The 14091-nt window shown below is 37.7% G+C and overlaps 1 long non-coding RNA gene and 1 pseudogene across 1 annotated transcript in view; one reads left to right on the top strand and one right to left on the bottom strand.

The window, feature by feature from the left end:
- LOC144629701 (uncharacterized) overlaps window positions 1–11536 on the top strand; it is a 17305-nt gene extending 5769 nt beyond the window's left edge. The window contains exon 5 of the long non-coding RNA XR_013566410.1: window positions 11414–11536. This is a non-coding gene — a long non-coding RNA (uncharacterized LOC144629701). The remainder of the gene's footprint in view (window positions 1–11413) is intronic.
- LOC144630649 (uncharacterized) lies at window positions 3573–5455 on the bottom strand (annotated as a pseudogene).
- Window positions 11537–14091: the final 2555 nt, after the last annotated feature.

Below are 14091 nucleotides of genomic sequence, written 5' to 3'. Positions count from 1 at the left end.
AATTAAGTTCCACGAAATATGCCCGTTTCATTTCCGCGAAATTGTGTTACTTAAGTGCCACTGTCAGAGAAAGTGTTCCAGGTGATGAAAGTCGGGTCAACCGATTTTGATGAAACTTGCTGCAGAAGTTGGCCTTGATGAGATATTCCAAAAGCCATTTGGGTTTGGTTTTCTGACTTTTACTTTAAAAGTTCTGGGGGTGGTCCCAAATGGAGGCTCCAGATCATCAAAAATCTTGTATTTGAAGGGGTAAGTTTGAACTTGTATAAAACGAAAACCATTTAACTTATTGACTAACTATTTGTATGCTGTTTTTCTACTATAAAGGCTCTTTCATATGATATGTGTTGTTTTGGCATAGAGGGTTCTGGCAGTGTGGGGTCCAGCACTAATATTGACTAAATTTTGATGAAAAAAACACTACTCAAAATTGCCAAATTTTAGATGTTCATAATTTTTAACTGCCGTAGTGTATAAAAAAGATACTTATATCAGGAGTTACCCCAATGTTAGTAGAATGAAAATCAACTGAGAAAAATTTGGGCCATGCAAGTTTTTAGTGCTTCAAAGACCCATTTTGAAGTACACCCTCACCTAATTTGCATAATGTCAACACCAATAGCTTAACACGCAAACTCAATATATTTATATTTAAACACTTCAATTTGCCCTGGTAAGGCTTACGTTTCTAAGATATTTATACAATAAGTATTGTGGTTGGGTTTACACTACTGTAGACTCTTGAAATTCAGTACTGACAAAATCAATCTAACTTGTGCTATTAAAAAGTTAAAATGCATACAATAAAGCAAGTCAGTAATAAGTATTCCTGGAGAGTGTACAATACTAATACATGACGTTCTTCCAAAAAAGCTTTGCTTACTTAACCAACTTACCTAAAAAAGTGTATAAATATAAACGGTTGGAAGCTAAACTTCCATCTTTCTCAAAATCCTGCAACTACAATCAGTTCATGGACAAATCGTATTTTCTGATAATCGGCTCCTCCTACATTTCTTTACATGGATCTATGTGAATAGTCTCTGATATAACAAATAAGCTTTCTATATTCGCTCAGTTCTTTGTCGCTTTTGCTGTCTTGGCATTTAGGGTTGTTTATCCGCCATTTTGGATGTGGTGGCGGGAGAACTGGGTCGAGAGTAGCCTGACGGAAACGAGTACACGCGACCTCCAGCAATTTGATATCTTTGTTTTTTTGTTCGAAAATCTATATTGTCAAATAAAACGTCAATAAAACAATTAAATATGCCTTTGCCATCTTGGCAAATATACAGATTTTCATATTTTAATCAGCCTGATATTTTGATTCCTTGCCCAAAATAAAATAAAAGACCTACAAAATGTTGTCTGGCTATTGTTAGGGGTGACCCTATTCGGCGGAATGGCGGAATGACGGAACGGCACGCGGAATGGCGGAATGGCGGAATATCCTAAAACACGGAATGACGGAATATCCTAAAACGCGGAATGACGGAATATCCTAAAACGCGGAATGACGGAATATTCTAAAACGCGGAATTGTGAAACATTAAAAAAGAAACAACAACAGCAACAAAAACAAACAAACAAAAGGAAATTTTAACTACTAACTTTCTCAGACAGCGATTTATATAAAGGCTAAGAATGTCGCTAATAATGATTCAGGTTCTTTAACTTGTGGATATTCGTTGCGGTGACAGAGAAACCAAGTTGTTTACGAGAGGGGCTAGCAGTTGAAAACCAGTTAACACTTAATATATTCCTTAAAATGACGGGTTCTTTATATATCTTCTTAATCGTTCGAGGACGTCGATCTCGAGCCGGGATTTCGTGGTAGGATATCGAGTGATCAAGTGAGGATTTCGTTAATTTACAGAAGACGTTCTCGCCCCGTTCGAGACAATGAAACGTACAAAGCCGAGGTACGTAAACGAAGCCGTTATAAAGAAAATGGAAGGGCCTGAAATTTATTGAGTTCGTACTGAGAAATAATAATAAAAGGAAACCAAAAAAAGGGGTGTCCGGTTGGTCACCCATCCAAGTACTAACCCCGACCAACAGGGCTTAACTTCGGCGATCGGACGAGAGCTGGTGCTTTCCTTGTGGTATCAGTCCCAGAGACGAGAAAAAAGTTACAAGAGTCATGCAAATAGAGAACAGAAATACCTGGTTAGGTGTAATGGATCTTTTGAACGATGCTATGACTGGACTTATACTGTTATAAACTGATTTACGCGCTCTTTCTGAGCCAAAGTTAAGCCCTGTTGGTCGGGGTTAGTATTTGGATGGGTTACCAACCGGAAACCCCTTGTTTTTGGTTTCCTTTTATTATTATTTCTCAGTACGAACTCAATAAATTTCAGGCCCTTCCATTTTCTTTATAACGGCTTCGTTTACGTACCTCGGCTTTGTACGTTTCATTGTCTCGAACGGGGCGAGAACGTCTTCTGTAAATTAACGAAATCCTCACTTGATCACTCGATATCCTACCATGAAATCCCGGCTCGAGATCGACGTCCTCGAACGATTAAGAAGATATATAAAGAACCCGTCATTTTAAGGAATATATTAAGTGTTAACTGGTTTTCAACTGCTAGCCCTCTCGTAAACAACTTGGTTTCTCTGTCACCGCAACGAATATCCACAAGTTAAAGAACCTGAATCATTATTAGCGACATTCTTAGCCTTTATATAAATCGCTGTCTGAGAAAGTTAGTAGTTAAAATTTCCTTTTGTTTGTTTGTTTTTGTTGCTGTTGTTGTTTCTTTTTTAATGTTTCACAATTCCGCGTTTTAGAATATTCCGTCATTCCGCGTTTTAGGATATTCCGTCATTCCGCGTTTTAGGATATTCCGTCATTCCGTGTTTTAGGATATTCCGCCATTCCGCCATTCCGCGTGCCGTTCCGTCATTCCGCCATTCCGCCGAATAGGGTCACCCATTGTTAGTGCACATTTGACTAACTTCTGCAGACGGTGAGGCCACTTTCACCAACAGTTGTTCCCTAAAGCGTGCAACAATTATGTTAATACTAAAACTCGCCATGCTTAAGAAAGAGGCAGTGTCTGCCTGAAAACTGAGTATGAGGGTGGGGGTTCGGTGAATTTTAATGGCAGGAGGCTATCTTCAAATCCTCCTGCATCTTCCACCCCCTTATTCGCTCTCTTTATTGACTATTCAATATGCGTGCAAACGTCTTGTGCCCCGTGCCTCTTCACCTGTATAAAAACTAGTGGCCTTCCCCCTCTTTGCACTATTAACCCTTTGTTATGATCAAATTACGGAACGTTGGCTGCGCAAACTTGTCTTCATTTTTGTTATTCTCTAGGGTATTTGTGTCATATATTTTAAGACCGAAAGGGAAGGAACTATCGCTTTATGTACAGTTATAACCCCGGGGGGGACTCGCATATGAAAGTGACGGGGATGCTCGTTGTCTAGCTTAGGGGTGTAAATTTCGGATTTTTGGTCTCGTTTAGGGTGTTCCGGGCAAAACGCCAATTTTTTTTAGCCATAATGGTCTCTTTTAGGGTTATACACGAAGAAATATACAAATATAAAATTCTATTCTTAGGTTTTTGGTATCTTTTAGGGGTCAACAAAAGGTTGAGCCACTCCCAGATTGGTCTCTTTTAGGGGTTCTTTTTAAAATTTCCGACGAGCATCCCGGTCCGTTTCATATAGGAGTCCCCCCGGAGTTATATTGTTATAACACTGATTTCTGTATCTATAACTTTCTTGTAAGTCGCTCATTTACATTGGCACTGGCAGAATTTAACTAGCTCAAACACTGCGGTAATAAATGGAGCTTTACGAGTGGCTGGGCCATCAACGTCCACTCCAAATGAATCACACATAGCTTTAAGGGTACATAACTTAAACTTTCGTAACGCATGGTCAAGTTTGTTAGCCACGAAAAGTTCACAAAGATTAATTTTTTCGTACATCAGAGGATGTTGAAGATCAATTTGTTTCTGTGCTTCTTCTATCAAATCCTGAAGAAGTTCTTTCCTTTCGATCGCTGCATCTTCACAGGCAGTGTCTTCCTCGCTTACTTCTTGACCTTTTTGTAACGTCGCCAGTCGGGAAAAATACCCTTTGATAGTTTGAACTTCAAGCCACTCGGATCTCGCGAACTTTCTCTTCAGATCCTCTGCGACGTCATCTGGCTTTGCTTTTAGTTTGCTTTTGGTACCTTCATTAAACACACGTGTGAGGTACTCCTTAACTTCCCCTGAAATTCGTACAGGAGGCTTCTGCTTCTTTAGAGCCCATCCCTGGCAAGCATGCTCGTCTGTTGTAGCATCACAGTGATAGTGACTGTCACCAATCTTCTGACTTTTTCCCTTGATAGAGGTTGTTGTAGCGGCCTACTGTCTTCGTACGGTGTCGTAAACAGATTCATTCTCGGGAAGCATGACGTGGCATCCAATATCCATATGCTCATCAGTATCTTCAAGAGTGCTAAAAGTCAAAATGCATGAAGGCTCCAAACATGAATATGTACTTGTGAGATCACTCTTACAAGCTTTGGACTTTGTTGTGCCCTTTTTTTGCTTCGGCCTAGTAACTTCGTGGCTCCACTCGCCTGCCCTCTCTAGCCCAGAAACATCCTGTTTACTTTAAAAGTCTTCAATCAACATGCCCTCGCCAACGCCGTATGCCTGCCAGACTCGTATACCATCTTGGCTATAAGAGAAGTCATAATATTTAGTAATTCCCGTGATCTTGTTGTTTTTAACGGCCTTTGACATTTTGGTTTTGTCGATTTTGCAAACTGCCACCCGAGTGCCTGCAATACCTGGTGGAGATTCTGATCCTTTTTTCACATCTTCTGCCGTTTGTACGTCATTGTTTTCTGCTACGTAATTTCTCAGACCCTGCTTGAATGGCGCGATTTTGCGGTCACAGAGATCCTTTCCTGCTTGAGGATCCGAAAAATCGTAACGTATGACCTCTACACCTGTTCGCTTGCTTGAAGAGTTAATAGTTGTCAAAAGAGAGGTGCTATGGTAGCAGCCCGCATTGTCACTGCGTAACACAGCTTTTGACACAGTTGGGTGTGTTTCCTTCACGGTAACAAGGACTTATTCGATTATACATGTCACGGAAAACCAATTTTGCTTGCAATCATCAAAGGCAGCCACATATGTATGAATCACATGCTCGCCGTTGCCTTCAGCTTGGCAGTCAGGGTGACCTGAATTGTGAATCACGGCAGAAAAATGCCAACTCAGGCCACGTTTCGCGAACCATTGAGATTGGGTTTCTCTAAATTTCATGGGTAGTAGCTTCATCGCCCAGTCGTTTATGACAATAATTGTTTTCTCGTCAAGTTGGCTTAATGCATCTTGCTTTGCTTGGTCTTGATGGAATGCCCTAAGCAGATGAGTTTTCTAGGCCTCAATGTCGCTAACCGCATGTTCAAACTCCCACTTTGCCCTTTCTTGCTGGTCTTTTGTAAGTTCTAACTCTTTGCTCTCAAGTTTCTTTTGTATATCTTTCAGAACGTTCTTTATGTTCTGGCAGTCTAAGCATGACATGTCATGGCTGTGGTTACAAGGAGAGGCAAATTCCGCTTTCTTTGGATCTGAGGGCCTCTTCACATGAGCCCGGTTAACGGGCTGCCTCGGTTACCAGGACAGATTTTGACGTCTTTTCATATGGAAAATTTTAGCCCGGTTGATGACGGGGATAAAATTCAAGAAACGAAACCAAAATTGCGACACATGAAGTTGCATCTTTTGCGACTATCGTAGCTTTATCGACCCTTGTAACTTTACTTATAAAGCTAATTCGCATATTTCTGAAGTGGAAATATATCCAAGGCAAAATAATGTCATTTTGACCTCCCAGTTACGAAAGGGAAGCTATTTTTTCAAAAAAGGTTGCGTCCCGGCGGCCGGGCTGAAGTGTTCATATGGGAAAATTTTCTTCCCGGTTACCGATATCTCGTTTGCAGAAACCGAGATATCGGTAACCGGGCTGGCCCGCCTTCTCATATGAACACATCAAAAAATTTACAAAGAAAGTAGGAGTGAGCCGATATCTCGGTAACTGGGCCAACCCGGTCAACCGGGATCATATGAAGAGGCCCTGATAATGCAAAAACTGTGCAGTGGTCAGCACAACATTCCCCTCGTCCCAAGTGACTCTTGAATTCACCTTTGAGATATTGTCTGCCTGCAGTTAGAGCTAATTTTAATTCTTCATTTTATTTCTATTTTTGTTATATGTTTTAGTTGTAAAGTTTGTTTTGTTTTTATTGTTACCTTCAGATTTTAGCATTTAGTTTCATTTGTTTTTGTTACTTGATCACAAAATTGCAACCGAAACCAGGAAGTTGAAATCGACATTCCAGAAATCATTTTCATTAGATACAATGATTAAATCTATGACGAAAGTCAAACATAAGTTAAACTAGTTTGAGATCTTTCAAATCCCAATTTTTAAGGATTTATGGATTCCTTAATTCATTCAACAATCTTCGAAGCCGGGCAGTCAACTGTAACACGCGCGTGACTAAAATGACCTTCGGTGTCACGAAACGAAGAAAACCGTACTTTTAATTTTCATTGAGAGGTTTAAAGTTAAAAGCGAATCTGGAAGTAATGTGTAGTGTAGCAATGTCATGCGTAAATGTTTCTTATAATGGTTCTGTCCATTGATGGTTGTCGGGTTTGAAAGCAATCTGTCATCACACTTGCTACCATGTTTGTCTCGTTTACTGTATATTACATTAAACATGCAAACAAAGTGGATTTGCATATTGCAGATTAGCTCAGATTTAATCTTAAAAAAGTTATTTTTCAAGTCTTTTTTTGTTTCTGTTTGTTTGTTTGTTTGTTTTGTTTTGTTCTGTGCTTGTTTGCTTTGTAAAGGGCTATTTCGTGTTGCACAACCGGCGTAATTTGAAAATTTATCATACGAATTTATATTATTCCTGTAACCTGATATTTAAAGCTTGCATGTAACACTCGACAGTCAACGCATGACCACATGCAGCAAAAACATATTTGCAACTCAAACTTTGTTTATTTTTGCCACGAATTGCAGTAATTGCATGATTATTTTAATACCTTACCGCTATTTTCGATGTGGGACGTCCTCTACTCCCGGAAGCGCCGGAACCTCCGTACTTCTCTTTGAGCCACGAGCTCATGTCACGCTTACAGTGTTGTAATGGAACCATAGAGCTGTCGTGGGCAGCCCATTCTACAGCACCGCAGGGATCTTCCTCCCCCTCCAAACGAGCACAATGCCATTGTACTATTCTGTGACTAATCGTTCAGGCTGGATAAAATAATTTCCAACAAGTTGTTTTTCTCTGGGGAGAAGACTGGGAACCGCTTATGACCCAGTTCTCTTCTTTACACGTCCAAGATGGAAGTCAGACTGAAATTTGTTTTTGTCGAATTTTATATCAATGTGATTTTAAACCAGTTTAATATTTGATAATCCGGTTTTGTCTTTAACATGTAGCAAAATCCATGAAAAGGACACGCGTTTTACCAGGTAAGAAAACACGGACATGGTTTCAGCTTAAAGTATAATGATAATATAAATATAAAGATTTGAGCTGCCGTGCAACGAGAAGTCAGTCGAAAAATATCTATACAAGACCACTTCTGGCAAAAGGGTACTGATAGAACTACTCAACTGCTTCAAAAAGCAATTCACAATTGAATCGGAGTGAAATGGAATGCTGTAAATAAATACTAGACAAAAAGATTTATTGTATACATTTTAAACTTTTTTAGTTGCAGTTACATTAGTTTTGTCAGTACTGAATTTTCTAATTCTTTGGCAATTCAAATGTCTACGGTAGTGTTCACTCAACAAAATTACTCATTGTACAGATTTCCAAGGAAAATATGCCACACCAAGGCAAACTGAAGTGTTTAAATGTAAATATATTGAGTTTGAGTGTTAAACTATTGGTGTTGACATTATGCAAATTAGGTGATGGTGTACTTCAAAATGGGTCTTTGAAGCACTAAAAACTTGCATGGCCCAAATTTTTCTCAGTTGATTTTCATTCTACTAACATTGGGGTAACTCCTGATATAAGTATCTATTATATACACTAAGGCAGTTAAAAATTATGAACATTTAAAATTTGGCAATTTTGAGTAGTTGTTTTTTCATCAAAATTTAGTCAATATTAGTGCTGGACCCCACACTGCCAGAACCCTCTATGCCAAAACGACACATTTCATATGAAAGAGCCTTTATAGTAGAAAAACAGCATACAAATAGTTAGTCAATAAGTTAAATGGTTTTCGTTTTATGTAAGTTCAAACTTACCCCTTCAAATACAAGATTTTTGATGATCTGGAGCCTCCATTTGGGACCACCCCCAGAACTTTTAAAGTAAAAGTCAGAAAACCAAACCCAAATGGCTTTTGGAATATCTCATCAAGGCCAACTTCTGCAGCAAGTTTCATCAAAATCGGTTGACCCGACTTTCATCACCTGGAACACTTTCTCTGACAGTGGCACTTAATATGTATAGATCGGTTCCAGCGAATTGCAAACTATTTATCCCGCAGTTAATAATCCAAATTTTGTGGATTCGCCAAACACAATTCCCTCCAAAAATTTCGTGCTGTTGTACAATTTTATTGATAAAAAAGAACTTTTCATGAGTTAATGTAAATGTTTTCATTAGTTCTTTCTGTAGTTACATTGTGCAAGCGCTGGCTGATCCGCTACCATGGCAACATGGCAACAAGGACATCTGTTATGGGTAAGTTTCCAAGTGCCCTTGTGTATTGATTTGTTGCCGGGCTTTCATAATGTTTTAAACTATTTTCAGGCAAATTAATAGCTTTTATGGCGGATGCAGAGTCGAAACAAACTTTTGTGTATGCAAGGATAAATTTTGGAATTTAAGTGCGCAAATTTTTACAAAGCGTATAAATCGAAGAAAAAGAGAAAATTCATGGTGAGAAAAATTACAGTAATAATTAACAAAAAAGCACGATTGAAATTGGATAATATTAAAACATTGTGAAAGAAAGGCATACACATAATTATCAAATAGTCAATTATGAAGGTGAATTGACCAACGAAGCGAATTTAGAAAGCTGAAATTTGAGCGCTTGCGTTTGTCGAAGCAAAACAATTGCTCCAATTCGCTAGGTGGTTTGATAAATTTAAATTAAATTTTACAATTATCAACTTGCTAATTGGTTGAAAATTTGTTCAAAAACTTTTCACTTTGAGAGTTAGGTCCTTTAGGTTGGAATGCTCATTTATCTGATTTACCGTAATGATTCGATTTAGCGCCCTCCTTCCAATAAGCGCCCCCTTCCGAATAAGCGCCCCCTTTGAATGTGTTTTTGTCAATAAGCGTCCCTATTCCAATAAGCGCCCCCATTCTAATAAACGCCCCATTCTTATAAGCGCCCCTATTCTAATAAGGCCCCCACTGTAGATAACTGCCACTACTGAAGTCATCAACGTCGAATAGATAAACTCGTGAACATTCACCCGTACCATACATGTATATATTTACTACTGAAATAAACAATTTTGTTTTAAAGTTAGTGAACCTTCAGCAATTTGTTACTGTTACAGTTTCTGTTATTGTTAGTAAATTCAATATTTATTGAAGTTTTGTTTTGAACATTTGGTTGTTTCTCAAAAAATTAAATTAGCGCCCTGTCCCGAATAAGCGCCCTGTCTCGAATAAGCGCCCTCCGTTGAGATGCCAAAAGTAAATAAGCGCCCCGGGCGCTAAATCGAATCATTACGGTATGGACATGCTGTTATTGCTAGTTATCAAATCTACCTAAAACCTCGCCCTACGAATCTTTTTGGACCGGTTCAGTGTTTTTTAGCTCCTTCCAGTTTGGGTGACCTTGAACGACCTTCAACAGTCATTATTCACAAAATCCGCCATGTTAATTTTCATATTGTGATGCAAATTACCTGCGTAATTTTTATAAAAACAAAAGAATTGAACACGAGGGCGTGCTGTAAAAGTGGTCTGCCTAGGGAACAACAAAGTTCAACAGCTAAAAATTTAGTCGTAAACAGATAGGAATGAAAAATTCTTCGGTTTCCTTTACCAATTATTCTGGACCTAGCGTATTCCTGCACTATATTTTCAGTGTGTAATGTTAACGATGATTGAGTTCTGACACAACATTATCATAACTGGCTTGCGAAGAACAAATTCAGTAAAGGTATACAATTCGTTTTAATTATTTCACATCTTATGGAGGAGAAATCTTATGAAGGAGAATCGGGGAAATTTGTGGGTTTTTTTTCAAGGTTTATGCGGTTTACAGTGTACCGTATGTATTCGATTAAACGCCCTGGGCGCTTAATAAATTTTTGCAACCTCGTTCCCAGGGCTTGAAATTTTTGGATCATTTGAGTGGGAGCTTATTCGAGGTGAAGGCGTACACGAGGCTGGACGCTTATTAAATTTTCACCATTTTCAGCAAGCAGTGAGTTTATTTTGCGAAATCTCTCAATACGCCCTCATTTTTATTTATTTTTATTTTTCTGTTTTTGTTTTTGGTTTGGAGTGGGAGCGATTATTTGAGGCTGGACGCTCATTAACTTTCTACCTTAAGGGTGGGTGCTTATTCGAAGTTAGGCGATTGATCGAATAAATACGGTACGGTATTTGGAGCGCCTTCGTGTTACACAATGAATGAGCTTTCTACTCGAACTCGAATATTTTAATATTCTCAAAATTGAATGCGTTTGTATTTACGGCCTGTTTACATGATTCCGGAATGACTTTCATTCCGGAACGAAACTCGTTCCGGAATAAAGTTCGTTCTGCATTTACATGACAGAGTCGACCGGCTCAACCAAAGGCATTTTCACGTGCGCGGCTTTCGCGCGAGATCAAAACAAGATGGCGCATGTTTCGCGCAAACATGTTTTTGTGCCCATAAATGGCCGTATCGGCAACTTTAACGAGTACTTTGACCATAGAGCTGCTGCTTTGGGCTAAACAGTAAATGCTATTATGTTTTTTCGCTCTGAATTCAAACTGTGGAGTCTGTATGCGGTTCATGAGTTGCGATTTCATATCGGAACGAAATTCGTTCTGTGTTTACATGATACCAGAATGAAATGTTATTCCAGAACGAAACTTTCATTCCGGAATGAAAACCGGAATGAACTCATTCCGGAATGACTTGACTTTCGCCTCGGTATCATGTAAACAGATACAGAGAAATGTATGGGGATGGAATGAACTCGTTCCGGAATGAAAGTCATTCCGGAATCATGTAAACAGGCCCTAAGTCACAAGAATTAAAAATGCATTTTTTAAGTCGTGAATTTTTTTACTGAAGGGCACATTTGTCTAGCTATTTTAAAGTGAACGAATTTTTCAGTATAATCATTACTCATGGAAGGATTTTCTGTATTTTTCCTTCAACAGTCCTAGCTTTGGATTCTCATGGATTCTCATGGACAGCAGGTAGCTGGCTGTGTTGACATAAAATAGATCTGGATCATGCTTGTATGGTTCTCCGCTAGGTAAAGAGAAGTAGTTTATGTCGAGACATATTTAGGTACAATGTGCACACGTAAGCTTTTAATTGCCGAGTGATCAAAATCCATTTTCTCCTAATTAGTCAGACAAGTGACAAAGCAATGTTGTCTTGATACGACAACAAATTTTTATAACTTATGTTAAAAGAATTATTCGGAAATCAGAAAGGAGAATTGATATTTTGATCTCAGGAAAAAGAGCTTTTAATTAACGCGCGCACCCATGTTGTTGAAGCTAAAATGAATTCTACGTTTCATTTTACGACACCATTTATTTGGACTACTTCAAATCGTTTAAATTCCTTTATCAAATTTTTTTTGTACATTTTGCTCCTTTTTCCCTTTTTTTTAAGTAAGGAGCAGCAAGAAAAACACTGGTTTTGACCAAAGTTTAAATTTATCTTACCTTCATATTTTCAAATTTTTCTGTTTGATTTCCTTTGATAACATGGGTACGCATTTTTGTCTATTTGACAACTCAATATGTTACGTTTTTATTTTTCAAGCAAGATTTATTACAAAAATCAGACACTTATTTTCTTACGATGCTTTTCGCTAAAATTTGCACCATTTCGCTTGCGTTGCTGGTTTTGATGTGTAATCGTAGAAATAAGAATTTGTCTCAATATTTTACCATAAAGTCAAATTTTTCTGTATACTTATAAGTTGTTTGTAAATATGTATTGTAAAACACGACAACTTTTTCTTGAATCTCTATATAGTTTTGTTTGAGCAATGTGTCTTCTCGACACTTTTATTTTACAAAGTTTCTTGAAGAATTATTTCTAATATCATACTTAGTTTAGCAAAAGCGTTTCGTTTTATCGATGTTATTCTTTGTAGTTTTCAAAACATGCTAGTACTTAGAAATGTAGTTAATTAATATTACGACTTGTACATCAGTTTAATAATAAATTATACTTTTAATAAAGTTGAAATAAACAAACAGTTCTATTCAACAAATGACTCTTGCTTTATTTAACATAAGACAAAAAATATTGCGCTTTTAAAAGGGGCCTGGAAACTAGACAGAATGTAGGCTATCTCTTTTACTTCATTTTGACTATGAAGGGTTGCCAAACACGGGAAAAATTTCTGCACTTGTAAACAGAGTCTAGTAATAAATCAAAATAAATGCCGTTTTTTGATGGGTAAAATCTGTTTGCAAACTGCAAAGATTTTTCCCGCCAAAAGACTTAGTTTATTTTTGACTTATTAAAATACGCCATTTAAAAGCTCAGACTTTTTTCCCGCCAAAAGACTTAGTTTTTTTTTCCGACTTTTTCCAAAAAGACTTTGAAATTTTTAAGCCTCAAAAACTTTTAATCTTTCTGACGCGTGTCACTATTCAGGCAAAGTCTTGGTAGTGTTCTTTTCTGCAATATTTTCCCTCGAAAAGTAAATGTCCAACAAGCTTGCTAGATCTTTATTGAATTCATTTGCACGGTTTTAGCTTGGAACTCGACGATCTGGGCTTGTGATATCTTCAGCACGATGAAACAGGGACAAAAACCTTTTTCACACCGGCCTGCAAGAAATGAAACCAACATTAGAAATATCGAACAAGCTAGCTTCTTGAATAAAATAGTGATTCATGATAAACTTTATAATAAAACATGACGGTTTATAGTATGAGACAACAAACATGATTCAAAGCAAAGATTTTCAAGTAAGGAAATGGTTGTACGATCGATCATTCACCAAAAACGTTGTTTACCGTGACTACCGGGAAAACTAGCCCGTAACAATGCACGAATTTAACACGGAATTCAAAGTTCTTTTGAATGCCTTCTTTTAACCTTGTATAAAAAATAGTTCTGACTCTTCCCCTCCATTTTTAGCTTTCAAAATGTGTGGCCATCGATATAATTGATGAAAATCTAAATGAATGATTAAAAAAAAAATACGTATACTAAAACATCAAAGTCTTAAAAAGCTAAGAACAAAATAAAAATTACATTTAGAGCCAGTGTTACCAACGGTCAGACATAAGACGACAAGAGTTGAAAAATGGATTTCGCTCATATTCTTCATGATTCTTAGCACGGGTAGGCCCTTAACATGAAACAAATCACTGTATTCTTTGCTTGGCTAAATATCGATTTGTTTACAAGAAAATCTAACAAATGGTGGTTTTCGAAATAAAGCTTTGCTGGCCGAAATCATTTATCTTCCACTGCTACAAAGTTCGAAGTTGATATAAAGCAAAATGCTAATACTACTCACGCCTGTTTACGTTGAACAGTTGAGACTGGACTGTTTTAAAGAATGCATTGAAAAGAACTGTCACTTCAAGACGAATAAATGAGTTACAAATGTCCCGACGAGAAAATCGGATAACCAGCTTTGCGAAGGACTTAGGTTTTGTCTTAAATGAAGAATACATCGTTTACAATGAATCAACAAGGTGAGCAAGTCTATGTTCGTATTGGACACAGTTGAAAATCACATTGGAAAATTAACCTTTGCGCGAAATGTTAACATTTAGTTGATAAGATCGACTTTGTCAGGGTCACTGAAACTGACACTTTTAAGCAGCTTTGAGACTCGAAAGCATCGCACTAA

Source organism: Oculina patagonica, chromosome 11 (assembly GCF_052425735.1).
Source record: "Oculina patagonica isolate OP01 chromosome 11, crgOcupat, whole genome shotgun sequence".
NCBI classification, from domain to species: domain Eukaryota; kingdom Metazoa; phylum Cnidaria; class Anthozoa; order Scleractinia; family Oculinidae; genus Oculina; species Oculina patagonica.
This window is presented reverse-complemented; position numbering and strand designations above follow the sequence as displayed.